The following is a 17,370-nucleotide window of genomic DNA, read 5'->3' on the forward strand; positions in this document are numbered from 1 at the left end:
CCACCCATCCACCCACCCACCCATCCACTCATCCACCCACCCACCCATCCATCTATCCATCCATCCATCCATCTATCCTCCAACACTCTTGTTCTTCCTTCCTCCCTTCTTCCCTCTCTCCCTGCATCTTTATAGCCAGTCAGCTGATTAACCTGGTTTCTCTTCCCTCCTATTCACCCCAAACTCAAACTTATCAGGTGTTCAAAGGATTGACTGCTGACATGAACAGACACCTCCAAGCCAGGGTGTTCATCTCAAAGGTAAATCCAGGTCATTTGGAATGCAATCCAGTCCCTGTCTCCTTGTCCCAACCCCTCCATGACCCAGCATCCTCCACCCTCACCTTAACCCCTCTCACCCACTCGGCTCCGGCCACACTGGCCCCCTTTCTGGTCCTCCAAAGTGCCGAGCCCATTCTTGCCATGGCCTCCACAGGACCCTTCTCCCTTCCGGAATGCCCCTCGCCCACATCTCCCAAGGCGGAGTCTTGTGGGATTCCACACCACCGGGAGGGCCCAGCTCAGGCTGCACCATGCACATTCTCCACATAGCACTGGGGGCTTTGGAAGCTCACACTGGCATTTCTTTATTCTTTGTTAAAACTCCTTGTGTCTCAGCACTTAGAGCAGGACAAGCAGTGGGCGTTTCTGGGGTGATGAGCTCAAGGGGCGGGACCCAAGGCTGTAAGTACTACCCCCTCCCCCACCATGGAGCAAGCACAGGGCCCCTAATCCTGGGCTTCCTGTGCCTTTCATGTTGGGCCCTCTGATCTCCAGCTCAGAGGAGAGTCCTCCAAGAAATGACCAGGGCTATTTCTTGGAGACAGTGTCTCCAGGAACCCAGGTGAGATTCCTGTTCCTGGCTGGTGGCCACACCAGGTGCTATGTCAGGTATAACGTGCAGAGCACCTGAAGTGCTGAAGAATGAGGCTTCACCCTCTATGTGTTGGCAGGCAGGGGGCGTCCGGCACTCTGAGAGGCTGCAGACAGCTGGGCTGGGCCTACAGCTGTCCTTCCCCTAGAAGCTGAGGGTCCTAGAGAAGAAGGGGAGAAGGAAGGGAGGGTGGACAGGAGGAGGAAAGGAGAGAAGGAAAGACAGGTGGATGAAAAGACAGACTACTGGTTGTGGCAGCAGTGACCTAGGGTCCCACTAATGCTGGGTAACTCAAAACAGGTGTGCTGCCTACCTCTAGCTGTACTGTCTGCTGGGAAGCCCCCTGCCCAGGCTTCAGCTGCCAAGGGCTCCTGGTGAACTCTCTGGCCTTGGATTCTGCCTGTCTGAGGCCACCAAAGGCCACTACATGGGCTGCCCCACTGTGCTCTGTGACAAATGGGGCCAGCAATGCCACCTCCCAGCCTCGCAGTTTCTCAGTGTATGTACACAGCAGGTCCTCACCTACAGCTGCCAACACCCTCTCTTGCCACTGACACATGGTGCTGTCTCTACATTCAGCTGCAGCCACCCCTGCGCTTTGATCCTAAAGTCCAAGTGCAGGAGGGTGGCAAGGAGGAAGGAGCCCAGAGCGAGGCTGGAGGAGACTGTCCCTGGCTCAGCACGTGGGTGGACAGCCCTGTGTGTCCTCACGGGCCGGGAGAAGCTGAGGGTGGTACAGACATAAAAGTAAGATTTTGGCTCAGTGGGGCCAGAGCCTAGAGCCCTCAGTCCCAAGGGCTACTTTCACTGCAGGCCCAGCCAGGAGGCAGCAGGATGGGGCAGATATATATGATGGCACTGCCCAACTCTGGCCCAGGCCTGGGGAGGAGGAAGATTTGCAGGCCTGGAGCTCAGCAACAAAATCTACAGGCAACAAAGCCACTTGATGCCTCCTGCTACCCATTGCTGGAGACAGGGTACAGTCAGATGCCCTTCCTGGAAGGCCTAAGGAAGCTTTGTCTCTTGCCAGTCACTAGAGTGGGACCAGGATGAGCCCTGGCATCCTCCGCTGACAAGTGTCCCATTGCTAGGTGCACATACCCTTGAGCACTACCTTCAGGGCCTTGCCTTAGGAGTGCAGGTTTTATTCAGCTTGGGGGTTGACTCGGGGACAAGGTGAGTACCTTCCCTGGCTGACCTCCACACCTCTCTTCTCTCTACCCAGGGTTCTGAGCTCTGCCTTTGCTTCTATCCAGCCCTTAGTGGGCTCTTCCCTTCCTTGGAGACCTGGCCCCTTCCTCCCTGACAGCTTTTCCTGGCTTTCTGAACCCAGGAGTGGCTGGCCTGCCTAGGTATTACTGTGAACCATGCAAGACCCCTCCTGAGCTGGGCTTCCTTTGTGGGGTATACCCTGGCTGATGTAGACTACTTGAACTCCAGCTGGGCTAGGCATCTATAGGTGCCAATGCAGCATTTCCAGAGCAGACTAGTCAACAGCTAGCAAGGGGGCTTGGGAGATCCTGCTGAAGTCAGGCAGGGTCCTGTGGGGCTGAGAACAAGTCGACAGAGACTGAGCCCATGGCAGCAGGCAACAGCACTTCCTGCAGCCCTGCTTGGCAAGGTGGCAGTTTCCAGGCAGGGCAGGGATGGTGATAGCCTCCGAGAGGCCTCCTGAGACCTTGGCATCTGCTCCCAGGCCCACTCCTGAACCCCGGCCCCAGCCTGCACCTAGGGCTGCAGTATGCCCAGGGCTGATAGCATGTGGGCTCTCACAAGCACTGTCAGCCACAGGACAGTGCCCAGAGCTTCTGAGCTTCTGCTGCTCTAATAGGCCACAAGCAAGATATATCCACATGGTCACTACTGGGGCAGCATGGCCTGGACACACTACCCTGCAGAACCCACCCCTGCTGGGACCTACCACCTAGCCACCCTTCTCACTGACCACGGCACCTCCTGGTCCCTGTCCCCAGGGCTTCTCATTCCCTCCTACCCTGTTGAGCTTCAAGGGCCTCCGGAGTTGAGGAGGGGACACTGACAGCAGGACAGGGGTCAGCTCTGACTGCACTCCTGTACCCTCAGTGCAGGCTTGAGCAGGCTCCTTAGACTCTGTTTCCTGTCAGGGGCATAAGAGGTGATGTTGCCACCCGAGCAGATAAGGCAGGGACAGGTCAGGCTCAGTGCTGTGTCTCTGTGTCTGGGCATCTGGGGACAACCTCTCTGATCCCAGCTTAAAGCTGGCTGGTTGGCAGCAACACCTGGAGAATAGACATGGAGCCCACGCCAGCTGCGACACCCACCCAGAGCCGACCTGCAGCACCTCCTTCCCTCCAACTGCTTTCTCAGCAGGGATTTGGCCTTAACACTCAGCCCTCCTGCCACGGCCAGATAGACACCCACCCTTGAGCCACAAGAATGAGATCCTTGTAAGCAAGGTCATGTGTTTTATCAGGGCCACACAGGAGACCACAATGGAGTCATCTGGGCCAGGCTTGGCTAAGCCTCTGAGAAGGAACAAGCAGAGTCCACGACTCACTTGGCATGCCACCTGTGTGTGCTCAAGTGCAGATGATTCAGACCACATTCCTCCCTGTTGTCTCTTGGGGGTCTGGGGACCAGAGCCAGGGAAAGGGCTCCCCTAATGCCTGGGTGGCCTCTGCTAGCCACTTCCATCCCTCGGCCCATTTGTAATAGGACATGCAGAGTGGGGAGGGAGGTGCCTGTGGCAGCTGGTAGAGGCCGTCCCTAGTGCCCACAGTGCCCAGGTAGCTTTCTTACCTACAGCCCAGTGTGGGGTGGAGGGGAGGCAGGTAAGTGTTCCAGGGGAAAAGTGAAGCTTTGGTTGCTGTGGCTCTCAACTGGCCAGTGCCTATGCTGAGAGTCCTGCCTGAACTCAATGGATTCTCCTTAAAGGCTATGGGTAAAAAAAATCTCTAAAATCACACTGGCCACTAGGTAGGGGGCTTCCAGCCTTCCGACACAGGTTGCTGTCTCCTGGCTGGACTGATGGTCTGGGCTCAAACTGAGCAGTGCTCCACTACATGCTTGACTCTCTGAAACCTGACAGAGACGTCAGCAGGTCCCAAGAAAGGACAGCAGCCTTCAGTGAAAGAACAGGCTCTAGCAGCCATCAGTTTAATAAAACAGTAAAAGCATCAGTTAAAGGAGAGTAGTCACCTTTAAACGCGAGTAGTAGCCATTGGTTAAAAGGACAGTAGCCACCACGCCAACACCATATAATTGTATTCCAAAACCTTGCTAAGGTCCCAATCCCTGTATCTCGGAGGACCCTGCTGAGAGGAAACTGCTCATCTCCTGAGCCACCCCACAGAGACTATCACATGCCTCACTCTGAGGGCAAACATCAGAAACATGCCAGGCAACTGTCTCCAGGCAGACTGACAGTCTGGACTCAAACTGGGCAGTGCAAGCAGCCCAGGGGAGCACTCTGCAGCCCCCTGGCATGTTCTTCCAGTCCCTCTGCTGAGCTGATGGCCCTTCAAAGACGCTTCCAGCACCCACAAGGCAGGGACTGGGTATCACCATCATATTTTGATACAGAAACTGAGGCCTTCAAGTAAATAACTGGTCTAAGTTCCTGTGGATCAAGCCAGGCCTGGAGGGAACACAGCTTCCAGTCGCAAGTCCCCCTTGTACTTTGGACACAGCTGAGGAGCCAGAGTAGAACACAAGAGGGCCAGGCTCCTGATAGTGGAGGTGGGAGTGGGGCTTCCCTGGGAGACTTCCGAGACTTGGCCATAGAGTGGCTGAGCCGAGAGAGGTAGGAAAGTGGTCTGCCCTGCTCTGAGAGTGGTGTCGGCCGTGCCTGGGTGTCCTTCAGGCTGACTCAGTTGTCATGTGCCTGTGGGCCTGGCCCAGCCCAACCCTGGCACTCATCCACCTGGCCTCCTCAGTGACAGTGCTTTTCTGCATCCTCAGCGGCCCTTCGCAGGCGGTCAGCCAGCCTGACACACCCACTCACCATTTCCTCTGAAAACCACACCCAGCCAGTCTGAGGAACCTGAGCCTGGTGGCCAGGCCAGATGTGACTCCTGGCGGGTCCTGCCTGCCCCTCCTCACTGAAGGGAGACCTGGACTTTCATGTGTAAACTTGCTAGGTGGCAAAGCTCTGGGGGCTTTAGGAGCCGGCAAGGTAGGCTTGGGAGGTCCAGGGGAGTGACTTGGGTCAGTGCATCCCGAAGCCTGGGCCACTGGAGGCAGGGACCCCATACCACTCTGAGATCAGCCATGCTGAGCCTCGACGTCCTCATCCGACACAGGCTGCTGTCTCCTGGCTGGACTGATGGTCTGGGCTCAAACAGCAGTGTAAGCAGCCCTGGAGGAGGAGCAGCAGCCTCTTTGGATTCCCTTGATGTACACCCTGGTGCAGCAGCTGGGCTCTTCCAATCCCTCTGCTAAGCTGATGGACCCTGGAAGTCACCAGGCCTTTCCCCAAGGTCTATCTGATCTGATGTGATGCCTGCAGTACCCACAAGGTGGGGAGTGCGTATAACCATCATGTTTTAAAGATACAGAAACCAAAGACCTGGGTTCTGGGGGCAACTGATGCCCACTTCCAGAAAAGACGCTCCCCGCTTAACCCTTCAGGCCCTCTATATGCCCGGTACTGCACATCCTACTCTCCCACTCCATGCCTGACACGCCATTCCACTCATAAGTCACTGGCCTCTCAAGGTAGGGGAACAGAGGAGAAGTGGCTCGGTGGTCTGGTTGACCAGCAAAGCCAGGAGACTGTACTGGAGCCCAGGGCTGGATTTGCTCGCCTGGCCTGATTTGTCTTCCTGGATGCAGAGTAGCCATGGGACAGAGGACACACCACATGAAGACTGTAGGAGACAAGGGTTGTGGAGCTAACCCTGGACCTATGCCACTTCCTCCCCAGCAGGGTCAGAGAGCCCAAGGCTCCAGGGCTTGGGGCAGGGACAGCAGGCCATTGCTGATTCCAAGAGGGTGTTTGCAGGCTCGAGCAAGCTACACATTCTAACAGAATCCTCTGGCTTTAGTCCTTCCCACTGCTGACTCCCACAGGGTTCTCCTGCAGCTGCTCCTGCTCAGGTGACCTGGGGTGGTTTGGAGCAGCCAGAGCAGAAGGCAGGTGGGTGCTCCAGCCCCTGACAACATGTGCAGCCAGCAGCACAGAGGGAGAGGACAGGGGCTGGAGGACAGAGGAGCCAGGGACTTGGGCCAAGAATCATGGGGTCTGGGCATCAGCTCTGAGGGTTCCTGCTGTACTCATCACCCACATCCTGTGGAGTCACCTACTGCCTGCAGAGGGCATGAGGGAAGGAGAGGCTGTCAGGATGACCATAGCCTAAAAGGTGGAGGCCATGCTGGGACCAAGAGGAGTGGCCTCTGCAGGGTGGGATTGAGCTGAAGGTGCCCAGCCCCAGCAACTGCCCTTAGGTATATGGGGACAGGAAGGAACAGCAGTCTCCCTTCATTCCCAGCATGCCTTGCCCCAGGGAGGCCTTGCTCTCTGGGGAGAGGTCACCACAGAGGGACAATGACCAGTTTCCCTGGAAGGTGCAGTCTGGGCAGGTTACTAAAAGTCAGGCCTATGGCTAGCACTCTGTGTGTGGGACAGCCAAGGCCAGAGTCACAAACTTCCCCACAGCTCCCAGTAGGCTGCAGGGGTGGCCGCCCTGCTGCAGAAGAGGTCTCATGAGAATGTTCACTCTCCCACCCGGCACTGTAGGGGTAGGTGCAGGCAGGGGTCCACCAAGCCGCACCACTGCCAGGGGGATCCCTCTACAGAGGAGAATCTGGCCCAGGTCTCCAACAGTTAACCACCATCTTGAGCTGCATTAGCAGAGACTAAGCCATCAGGAGGAGGGAGAGGATAAGTCTAGAGCAGCCTCCCTGGCCAGACTGGTTTTAGCTCTGTGAGGTGGAGGAAGGGCCGGCCTCAGGGAGGCTCTCTGGAAAGACCAGGGTGGGGCCACCTGCAGGCAGGGACATTCAGCTTCTCTGACACCTGATGTGGGATCAGGTGAGCTCAGACAGGATGGGGCTTCTCAGATCAGGATCACTGTCCAGGAAAGTGAAAACTGGTGCTCACAGCCCAGGAAAAGCTGCAGGTCCTTTCTTCCTGGGAGGCCCTTGGGAGTCATGTGGTCTCTGGGTGCTCACGGCCTTGGCAGCATTGGGCCCAGCCTCACGGCCCCCTAGTCAGAGAGAAGCTACTGAGGACCTAGGGAGGTCAGGATGCTTAGGGAGCTAGGTTGTCCCAGCTCCCTCTCCCAGCTGGCCGCGAGAGCCTTGTTTCTGACACCAGAGGTCACAGAGACACCTGCTGCCCACACCTCACACCTCCTTAGAATCTAAGATGCTGGGGCAGCCACTTCCATCCAGGGGTATCGTGGCCTCTGGGGTATAGCCAAGCCAGGCTGGGCCAGCGCCTGGGGGAGCAAGGAAAGATGAGGGGTCCCCCTGCTTTCCCAGATGGGGCTGTGGCTGGCTCCATGGCTGGTCTGCTGGTGTGAGTGACATGAGCTAAGCACTGCCAGAGGATCTGGGTCAGGTGGCTGCTAGACACCGTGAAGTCACCTCACCCCTTCCCTTTCCTTCTCTCCCCTCCTCTCCCTCTACATCTGTCTTTTTCAAGAGTGCACATGTGCGTGTGTGTGTGTGTGTGTGTGTGTGTGTGTGTGTTGTACTGGCCATTGAATCTGGAGCCTATACACTGAGCTGTGTGTGTGTGTTTGTGTGTGCACGCGCGCGTGCATGCATGTTGTAGTGGCCATTGAACCTCATGCCTGTGTACTGAGCTATACCTCCAGCCTTTTCCTTTATTTCTTACATTGACAAAGGAACTCAATAAGTTGCTAAGTTGCCTGGGCTGGCCTTGATCTTGTGATCCTTCTGCCTCAGCCTCCCAGAGTGCTAGCATCGCCAGTGTTCACCATCACACTGGGTTCAGGAGTTGCTTCTTTCCTCCTGCAGCAGGGCAGCCCCCCCTGCAGGGTCACAAACTGCAGAAGGAAGACAAACAGTCTGGCATGTGTGTCCCTGAGAACACTGGCAGGACGGCTCAACTCAATGCCTTCTACAGAAAGACCCTGAAAACAAGAACGAAGTGAGCACCAGTGCTTCACTCCACGCTGTTTCACTGAATCCTCACCCGCCCCCCCGCAGGTAGAACTGTCATCACCCTCATCTGATGCCGGAGAACACTGAGGCACATGCAGGGTCAGTGTTACGGTTTAAATTTAGAAAGGCCCTCTAAAGTCTCGTGTTCAGAGGTGGGGCTATGGGAAGGTGACTCAAGCACGGGCTCTGCACTCACCAGGAGCCTGATCCACAGATGAGTTCATAGCTGAATGTGTTGTTCGGGGTGGGGCATGGTGGAAGAGGTGTGTCCCTGGGAGTTTGCCCTTGGAGGGTTTATCACCCTCCTGGCTCCTCCCCGCTCTCTCTGCTTCACTCTGCCCTTCCGCCACACCATGTCTGCCTTGGAACCAGCAGACTGTGGACTGCATCCCCAAACTGGGAACCAAATTGCATCTCTCCTCTTTAACCTGTGGGTGTCAAGTATTGTTTCTCACTGATGAGAAAGCTGCTGAATGCAGTGGGCAACCTGCCCAATACAGCTGCTGTCACCACTGATGGCTCCGTGAGGGCCCGCCATGGAGCAGGACAGCGCTAAGGGATGTGGAACTGTGGGTGACAGACCTGTCTCTCCACTTCTCTGTGCCTCAGTTTCTCCCTCTGAGTGGGAGGATGACGGCACCAAATCACAGGATTATTACGCAGACTAATTGAGATCGGGCTTGTGAAGGATTTAGAGTGGTTGCCAATAAACGTGAGCAATTATAGCACCAACACTTAAAGAAAGGCGTGTAGCAAGGCCACGGGTCCTAGAAAGATTTGATAGTAGGCAGGTGGGCACAGGGCATTCCCCTCTGCTAGGAGAAACCAGAGCCGTGTCTGGAAATGAGGTCCAGAGGTAGCTCTGTCAGAGGTGGAAAACCAAAGTGATCTCTATCTTGACTGCACAGGGCCATGGAACCCGTGTCACTGGATGCGCACACAAGGGCCCTTGGCGGTGCCAGGGATAGGAGAAGATGCAGCATGGCAAGTACAATCCAGTTTCACCCCAGACCTGGCTTCCTGCTCAGTCCAGGCAGAGTCTACCGCACACAGGGAGGAGGCCCCACCATCATCTACTTCCCGCCATGTTTATTTTCTATCTGGTGTCAGTGTTCCGGTGCCAGAACAGCTGAGTAGAGACAGGAATGGATGTTAGGTTTGGCTTAGAACAATTGAACTTTAACTGCCAAGGCCAAACTCAGGTCATTCTGTAACTTCCTCCTTCATGCCCAACTGGTTTTAGACTTTACATGTTGGCCCCCTGGCCTTGTCCAGAGTGAGGATGAAGCATCCTTTCTTTGCCTATCCTGCCCCATTCTCTCCATCAGGGAACAAGGTTTGAGATCAGGGCAGCATAAGGGCCTGGAGGCCACCCCTCTGCTCTTTGCTGGCAGAAGGGGTAAACTGAACCCTGTTGGGACTAACACGTTTCCAGGGACCCTCCAGCCCCATCAGCCCTGCTCCTGTGCGCCTATACAGCCAGTGTGTCCCAGAGTGGCATTGCATCCCCTTCTCTGCACCTCTGAACCCCACTGAGGACTCAAGCACAGCTCCCAGTCATGGCTGCTCCTGGACCCTGGAGGTCTCTACCCAAGGCTTCCTGTCACCTGGGCTCACCTGGGACTGGCTGCCTTTGCACAAACCTGCAAGGGCAGAGGGGGGGAACGTGTGCCCCAGAAACCCCTCATCCCAGCATGCAGATCCAGCTCCATGGCCCCTGGGTTGTTCTCAGAGCAGGACTTCCAAAATGGACTTGGTTTCTCACATAGCACCCAGTGGGCTGGGGATTAAATTAACTCTCTTGCTCCCTCCCTGGGTTTGTCAAAGTCAGTGTCACAAGCCAATAGCTCTCCACACAGCGGCCTATACCCTCACTTTGTCCTCCCTTGCCAAAGGAGCTGGCAGGTGGGCAGCAGGCAGAACAGCCCTCCTTCCCCTCTGCCTCCCACCCTGTCTAAGGCTGGAAGAATCCTAAGTCTTGGGAACAGTAAAGATCCCTAGAGTCTAAGTGCTCCATTTTCCCGCTTTCTTTCCCTTTGCAGATGCAGTAACTGAGGCACAACAGAGCTGAGTCATCCAGGGCACAAGACTTGTTAATGCTGGTCCTGGTATCATCCACAGAGGAGCGGGCTGTCCACATCTATGGGGAGCACCAGGCCCAGGCAGTACAGGAGACACTTGCTGGGCCACAAATCCATACAGTCAGGAAGCCCCACCTCCCTGCCACATGCGTACCCCTCCCTGCTCCAACAGCACTCATTGCTCACTCATTGCTCAAGGTCCTGCAGGCGAGACTTTCTCCCTCTCATTTTCCAGATGAGGAAACTGAGACACAGGAAAACACCCCAACGACTCAATTTTGCAGCCTGGTGGTATAGTGCTCAGTGGCAGCCAAGCTACCCCACCATTCCACTTGCCCATGAGGTGCCACCTCCAGAACCCCCCTTGCCATCTTCCTCCAGTTGGGCACATCCAGCGTCCTGCCCAAATTCTTCTGGGCAAGCATGAGTGAATCAGACGGGTGAGACCAGTGTGGCCTATTCTCCTGAAGCTGCATGGAAGGGACTCTTCATCTCTAAGATAGAAACAATTCCACCCACCCAGGAGCTCTGTGAAGACAAGGAGCCATGCTTGCACCCTGAACTGAACCACAGAGTGGGTCACCCCAGACTGTGAAGACCAGAGGTGATCAATCTCAACTCAATCCAGTTCAAGGAGGCAATCCATTGAGCACCTACTGTGTGCTGTCCCATTAGCCTTGTGCTCCTATAGCTGGGCCCAGTTGATTTCATCTCACCCATAGGGAAGGGCTTGTCTGGGCTTCTGCCTGCTTGGCCAATGGGTCTCTGGGGCCACATGCCCCAGGCCGCGTCCCTGGCACACACCTGTCCACCTGCTGACTGGCCAGGCAGGGAAGCTGCTGTGAGTTGAGCAAGAGAGGCAATGGGTGTGCCCCTGGGCTGTAACTCCTGGGGACACCCAGCTGTGATAGTCCTGTGACCTCATCAGGCTGGAGGCAGCCCGGGATTACAGCCTCCACTGCCCCTCTCTGTGGCTTGTGGGCAAACTGGTTCTGTCAGAAGTCATGCATGTTGCTGGAAGGGAAAGCTGTCCTGCCAGTTGGACAGGGCCCGCCCCCCTCAAGCCCACTAAGGAGGGAAAGTCAGGAGGGTGAGCATGTTCTCAGGGATGCAGTGGCTAGCCTGTAAGCCCCTCGACCCAGCCACGGGCCCTTCTGCTTCCTGGCTCCTCAAGCCCACCCCTCAGCCCAAAAAAGCCACAGGAGGGTGTCCAGCTTTCTGGTAATAATGAGTCACGTTGACACTGGTCTGATGGCAGTGTAGGCCCATCCACTCTGCCATCCCCATGGAGTGAGGGACTCAAACAAGCCCTGACAGGCCCCAGGCTGAAGACCCACTCTGCAAAGCTCTCCCTGGGCACCAGCTTCTCTCCTATCTCTTCTACTTGCCCAGGAAAAGATGGGAATCCTGACAGAGGGTGGTACAGCTGGACCAAAGTGTCCTCCAAAGGCCTGCATATTGACGGCCTGGCCCCAGCTGATGGTGCTGTCGGGAGGTGGGTGGGGTAAGAGGTATCTGGGTGGTTGCAGATGTGTCCTGGAAGGAGACAGTGGGACCCCACCCTTCTTTTTCCTCTCCTTGTCTCCCTGTCCCAGCTGGAGGTGAGCACCTTTACGCCACCACACACTCCCACCATAATATGCCACCTGTTACAGACCCACAAGCAACAGGGCCAGCTGACCACGGACGGAAATCCCTGAACTACAAGCCAAAATGGACCTAGCCTCCTCATAAGCTGTTTTGAGTGTTTATTATGGCTGGTGGGAAGGTGAGAGGGTTTGGGGGCCTGGACCCCACAGGGCTTTGTGCAGGAGGCTGCTCATGGATGGGCCAGAAAGCATCCTTCCCATGACAATGATAGGGCGAGATAATGGTCACCCCTGTGTCACATGGCTGCCCTCTGCCTGTGGGCATCTGAAATCCACATCCCAAATGCCAAGCAGTTATGGTGAAGACACTGAGGAATACTCCGGAGTATCTCCTGAATGGCTCAATCCTTGCTTCTCCTCTGGAGCACACTACCCTCTGTTGATGTCTGGGAGTCTGGAGGGACACTGCCTCGCTCTGGCCCTGCGGCTCCAGCCACACGTGCTGCTCGCTGGGCTCTGCCTCTACCCCTCCTTCCTCATCAGAGCCCACAGAACCCCTCAGCATCACCTCCTGCAGAGAGGAGGTACCTACAAGTGCAGAGCCCCACCCACAAGGACCGAGCAAAGTATCACTCCTTCCTCAATCCTCCCCGAGGACACCCTCAGGGTCAGCCCCAGTCCTCTATGGCCTCCTGGGACAGGGGCCATGGCCCCTCTTCACCATCAGGCTGGAGTCCCCGGAACAGTGATGGGGAATCTTTGAGAGACCAGCACCCAACCCGCCACCCAAAACTCACTTGCTTATCACAAAGTGCCAACACTGCAATTAAACCTGAACACTGAGGTTTTAGTTTAGGGGAAAAAAAAAACCTCATACATTAACATTTTTTGTCTTAAAAGAAAAATAACGCGCGCCATAGGTTCGCCACCACTGCCCTAGAGGGACAATTATGACAGTTAGTTGGTCGATGAGGGACCACGAGAGACACCTGGCTCCTGCAGAAAGCCGCTTGGCCATGTCACTAGCACTGAGACATGGAGAGGTGTCCGGAGACCCCCAGGCACCAAATCCCCAGGGGCACTGGGGCTGAGAAAGGGACCCTAGGGTTAGGTGAGAAAGCCTCCTAAATTTGGGTCTGTTCGCTGACACACTGGTCACGCTCCGAAACGACAAGTTCCAAGCAAGAAGCACTATCATGCACCCATGAGGGGCATGTGACAGCTGAAAAGGTGACAGTAGACACAGTAAGGAGGCTGCTGTGTAGGGTGGTGAGGGCTCCCTGGGTGATACTGTGTCCCCTAGCTCAGGACTGGCTTTCTGGACAGCTGTGCTGAGGCTGGGGCCTCACAGCCTGCTGCCCCTGCTTTCCTTTTGTTTCCAGCGACACTTTAGAGAACTGACCAACCCCAACGCCCCATCATACTCTACTCAGATCCTCCCCCCAGCTGCCCTGAACCCCATGCCAGTGGGCAGAAGGCACAGTTCCTTCCTCAGGCCATAAGCACTGACTCCAAATCACCAATGTCACCCGCCGGCCAATGGGGCAGAGGCTCCCCTGGTGCTGACAGCTTTGAAGAGAGCTGGGAGGCTTCTCTCAGCGAGGCTGCATTTCTTCTGTAGGGCAGCTGTAACACAGGACCACAAACCACAGGCTTAAACCAACACAAATTTATTCTCTGGTTCTGAAGGCCTGAAATCCAAAGTTGAGCACCCGCCGGGCCGAACGCCCTTCATAGGCTCTGGGGCAGGGTCCCTGCTGCATCTTTTGGGTCCCAGGACTCCAGGTGCCCCTGAGCTGTGGCTGCAGCTCTCCAGCTTGGCATCTGAGGTCATGGGACATTCATTCTCTGTGCTCTGATCTCTCCTTTGTCTTCTTAGAAGCCACCAGATTTAGGGTCGGCCAGGAACATCCAGGAGGATCTCACTCCAGGACCCCTAGTTACACCTGCAGAGACCTGATTCTAAGTGAGGTCATATTCACAGGTACATGAGCAGGACATGAACACACCGGTGAGGGGAACTCTTCAACCCCTCACAGGGAGCTTTACGGGTACCCTACACTGTGTTCCCCTTTGCTGGCCAGACAGCCATCCTGGCTGCATGCACCTGCGTGCTCCCAGGGCTCAGGCGGATGCCAGTGGCTCTTCCACCACCTCTACCCACCTTTGCACTTCCCTCCTCTCCTAACCTCCCTCAGGGCACTGACCTCCGAGGTAAGGTAAGCCTGTGCCTACCCTGTCCCCCTTCCAGGGCGCAGTTCTACTCCCATCTAGAGCCTGTGAACAGGGACCTGCACTCAGGGGCTGCCTTCTCAGGGACACTACATAGACTCACACTTCACATTCCAACCAGCAGGAACTGAAGGGCATGTAGAACAATATGTATGTTTTACAGAGGAGAAGAAGGTCACAAGCACTGATTCCAAATCACCAACATCACCCACTGGCCAGTGGGGCAGAGGCTCCCCTGGGGCTCAGTTCCCCTCATGGCCAGCCAGGGACTAGCACTGCAGCAAGGCTGGATGAGAGACAGGCCTGTTCATGTTCCGGCAAGTTCCAACAAATGGCATCACACACTCATTTCACCTTGTCCCTGGGAAGGTCATGCCACTCCCCAGGCTATCCCAGAGGAAGCTGGGGGGGTTGCTGAAAGTCATGGGTTAGCCTGGAAATTCCCCCGCCAGGCAAGGGAGTCAGTGGACAAATATGCTCTGAGCCCAGTCAGTGGGTGCCGCTCTGCCTGTGGAGGAAGCATTTCCACTGAGGGGACACCCTGTGGCCTCAGCCCTCCGGGAGCCAGGGAATCTGTCCATCACTGCCATTCAGTGTTACCATCCCTCGAGACACTGGGGTGCAGAGACAGATAAGCAGGGCTCCCAGGGAGCTCCTAGACTGGCTCCAGAGCAGCAGGGTAGAGGGGCTGCAATGCCATAGCTGCTACCTGCTGCCACCCAGCCATCCTTGAAGAAAGGGTGGGCTCTTTCCTACGAGTACCTTAGAGGGGCCAGAGCTCAGTGCAGGGGAGATGCACTTGTGGGAGGGTAGAAAGGGGTCTTGTTAGTGGATTCTTTTGCTGGTTGTCAGGGGAAGCCCTTGAGAGTCAGGAAGCAAGAGAGAGAAAGCAGGTAGAGATTCATATCTGAGCAGCGGGGAGGCTGAGGCACGGGGAAGGAGAGTGCTCTGTCCAAGGCATGGCTGCTGGGACAGTGTCTGGGGTTGGGGACTCGGGTGTCCTTCTTGGACCTGGGTTTCCACTGTACCTTCAGCTCCCTGTCTTCAGTAGGACTGCAGAGCTGCTGCCAGGCACCCAGCGGGGCCCAGGGTCTGGGAGAGGGTGGCTCCTGGACTGCAGGTGGAATGATTCTGAGGAAGCCCCAGGGTCTGGAGGGGCTGAGCTGGCCTTTATAAAGCCTGCTCCTGAGCGGGCAGGGGAGAGGGCACACATGGGGTGCACAGGCAGCGGGAAGCCTCTTATCCTGGCTGCAGACTGACATCTCCATGTGCCATTCGCTGCATACCAACTGGTATCCTCCAGGGATGGGGCTTTCAGAAGGGGCTCAGCTGAGCACAGAAGGGTCTTGGCAGCTGCTGTGAAGTCCTCCCCAGTGCTCAGGACACAGACTGGCCTCGTCAACTCTTCAGTGGCCTAGTTTTGCCTCCCGGGGCCACGCCCGGCCACATCATCACATCTCACTTTCAGTTTTCCCAAAGGCAAAACCAGAAAGCTGTGCTTGATGAACTCAACTCTTCTAACTAACTCCCAGCAGAGAAGACAGAACAGGGATCCCAGGAACTCTGCTTTCATGCTGATGATAGGCATATGTGATTCACTCAGAAGGAGCAGAGGTGGATGTGGTCCTGGCCAGCTGAGCCTCAGCAGCCATTTTGGGGCTATGACGCCACAGTATGGGATACCTGCTCCAAGGTTAAAGCCATCTGGCCATGTCAGGAGCTAGGGCTGTGCAGGGGTCCAGAGGGCATAGGTGTCAAGACCCTGGCAGAGGCCCCTAGAGAGCTGCAATCCTCAGGAGGGAATGTGCCTTTCACCCTGTGCCCTGAAGCCTGGTATCGGTCTGGGCATAGCTCCTGACGATGCTGGTCAACTTGATTTGACCTGAGTCACAGAAGCAGGGTCAGCAACAGCCTGAGGCCAGCCCACAGCAACAAGACCTGCCCGTCAGGCTGTTCCTTCATGCTTCTGGCTGCGGGTCAGCCTGGGCAGCCCTGCCGTGAGCACACAGCCTGTGTTAGCCCAGGTAGGAAGGGTGGGCAGGCAGCACAGACCTCCCTGGAGTGTGGTTGGTAAACACAGCTCAGAGATGTGCCTCCGGAGACAGGATCTCATATAACTAACACTGGGGGAAGGGACACACAAGAGGGTGTGCTCCACAGTGTCCTTACAGTAGCCACAGTGTCCACAGGCAGGAAGACACTGAGTGTGGCCACAGACAGGGTGAGGTCTGTGTTTATCATCACAGGATGGGACGAGAGTGAGTCACAGGGCCCTGTGACAAACAGGACCAGTGGGAGCTTGCAAGTCAGCATGGGCCACAGAGGGCTCTATCTCATCTGATCCCCACCGTGAGCTCGTGCTGTTTCTATGGTTAGAAAACACACCTGGCGGAACCGTCTCTGGGCTGATGTAAGTAATGAGATGTCCGAGGTACAGGAACTGTGAGGACAAAAAGGACCTCACGGTCTCTGAGTGCTGCAGGAGGTGAGACACGTGGGTTTCAATGAGGCCAGGAGCCAGTCCCGTCCTGTCCCCTGCCCACAACAGGAGACAGGAGCCTGTTTTCTCTATTCCCGTCATTGCTTCAAATGCACAGAGCTGCCCTTGGCTCCTAGGACCTGTGGGACTGGTTGGTCTCATGCCTGGGGCTACTCTCTGCTGGAGGCCCCTAAGGTAGGAATGTGGCAGAACCTGGGGGCTACTTATGGGGAAACACCCCCTCCTGGAGTCTCTACTCTGCAGCACGCTCAGCACAGGTGAGGCAGGTGTGGTTGTCCCCTTACTATTGCCCCCTTCGTCCTCAGTGTTACCAGAACTCTGTTCCTCCAGCTTCCTTGGCCTCCGGGCTGTGGTGCTTGAGCAGGGGTGACATGGCCTTGCAGGCTCTGGGGACACAGGCACAAAGAAGAGGTGCCCTACCAGGTACTCACGGCCTCACCAGGTCCCTGCTCATCTCCTCTGCACCCTCCTTTGGTTCTCATGCTCTTGGAGGAGGCAGGTCCCATCAGGACTCCCCATTTACAATCAAGGTGTGAAGCTTCATACTGCCCGGCCCACCATAGAGTCTCCAAAGCCCTGGGCCCTGCCCAGCACACAGCGGGCCCCAAGGCAGGTGGTCTCCTGCACTCTTTCTTGCTTCTGGATCAGCAAAATGATCCACAGATGAGAAGGTTGAGTCTCATAGACTTGGGCAGTCATGGCACAAGACAGACTGGGGTCACAAGAGCAGCTGTGCCACTGACAATGGCAGCACTTATGTCACCCTGACCACTCACAATCTCTTCTGCACACACACCCACACCCACACACACACACACACTCAGATGCGGTCATAAGCACACACAGACAACATGCACAGACACACACAGAGGCCACATGCACACAGATCCACTGAAACACACACGAGTCTTTTAAAATCCACCCTCGCTCCCAGTTCATTGTCCTCCGCCTAGGCAGTCTGGGTGGCTCCTTGCTCCTCAGGCCT

The 17,370-nt window shown here is 56.2% G+C and overlaps 1 protein-coding gene and 1 long non-coding RNA gene across 3 annotated transcripts in view; one reads left to right on the forward strand and one right to left on the reverse strand.

Moving 5' to 3' along the window:
- Positions 1-11,877, forward strand: part of LOC102015020 — a 14,142-nt gene extending 2,265 nt beyond the window's left edge. The window contains exons 2-4 of one of the 2 annotated variants that reach the window (XR_001234001.1): positions 198-260; positions 10,026-10,668; positions 11,660-11,877. This is a non-coding gene — a long non-coding RNA (uncharacterized LOC102015020). Of the gene's footprint in view, positions 1-197; positions 261-10,025 lie in introns of both variants that reach the window. The other variant, XR_260883.2, reaches the window with a different exon arrangement.
- The window catches only part of Osbpl5 (oxysterol binding protein-like 5), a 57,358-nt gene that overhangs the window by 26,816 nt on the left and 13,172 nt on the right, over positions 1-17,370 (reverse strand). The window lies entirely within an intron of this gene.

Source organism: Chinchilla lanigera, unplaced genomic scaffold (assembly GCF_000276665.1).
Source record: "Chinchilla lanigera isolate Chin_1 unplaced genomic scaffold, ChiLan1.0 scaffold00021, whole genome shotgun sequence".
In the NCBI taxonomy this organism is placed as follows: Eukaryota; Metazoa; Chordata; class Mammalia; order Rodentia; family Chinchillidae; genus Chinchilla; species Chinchilla lanigera.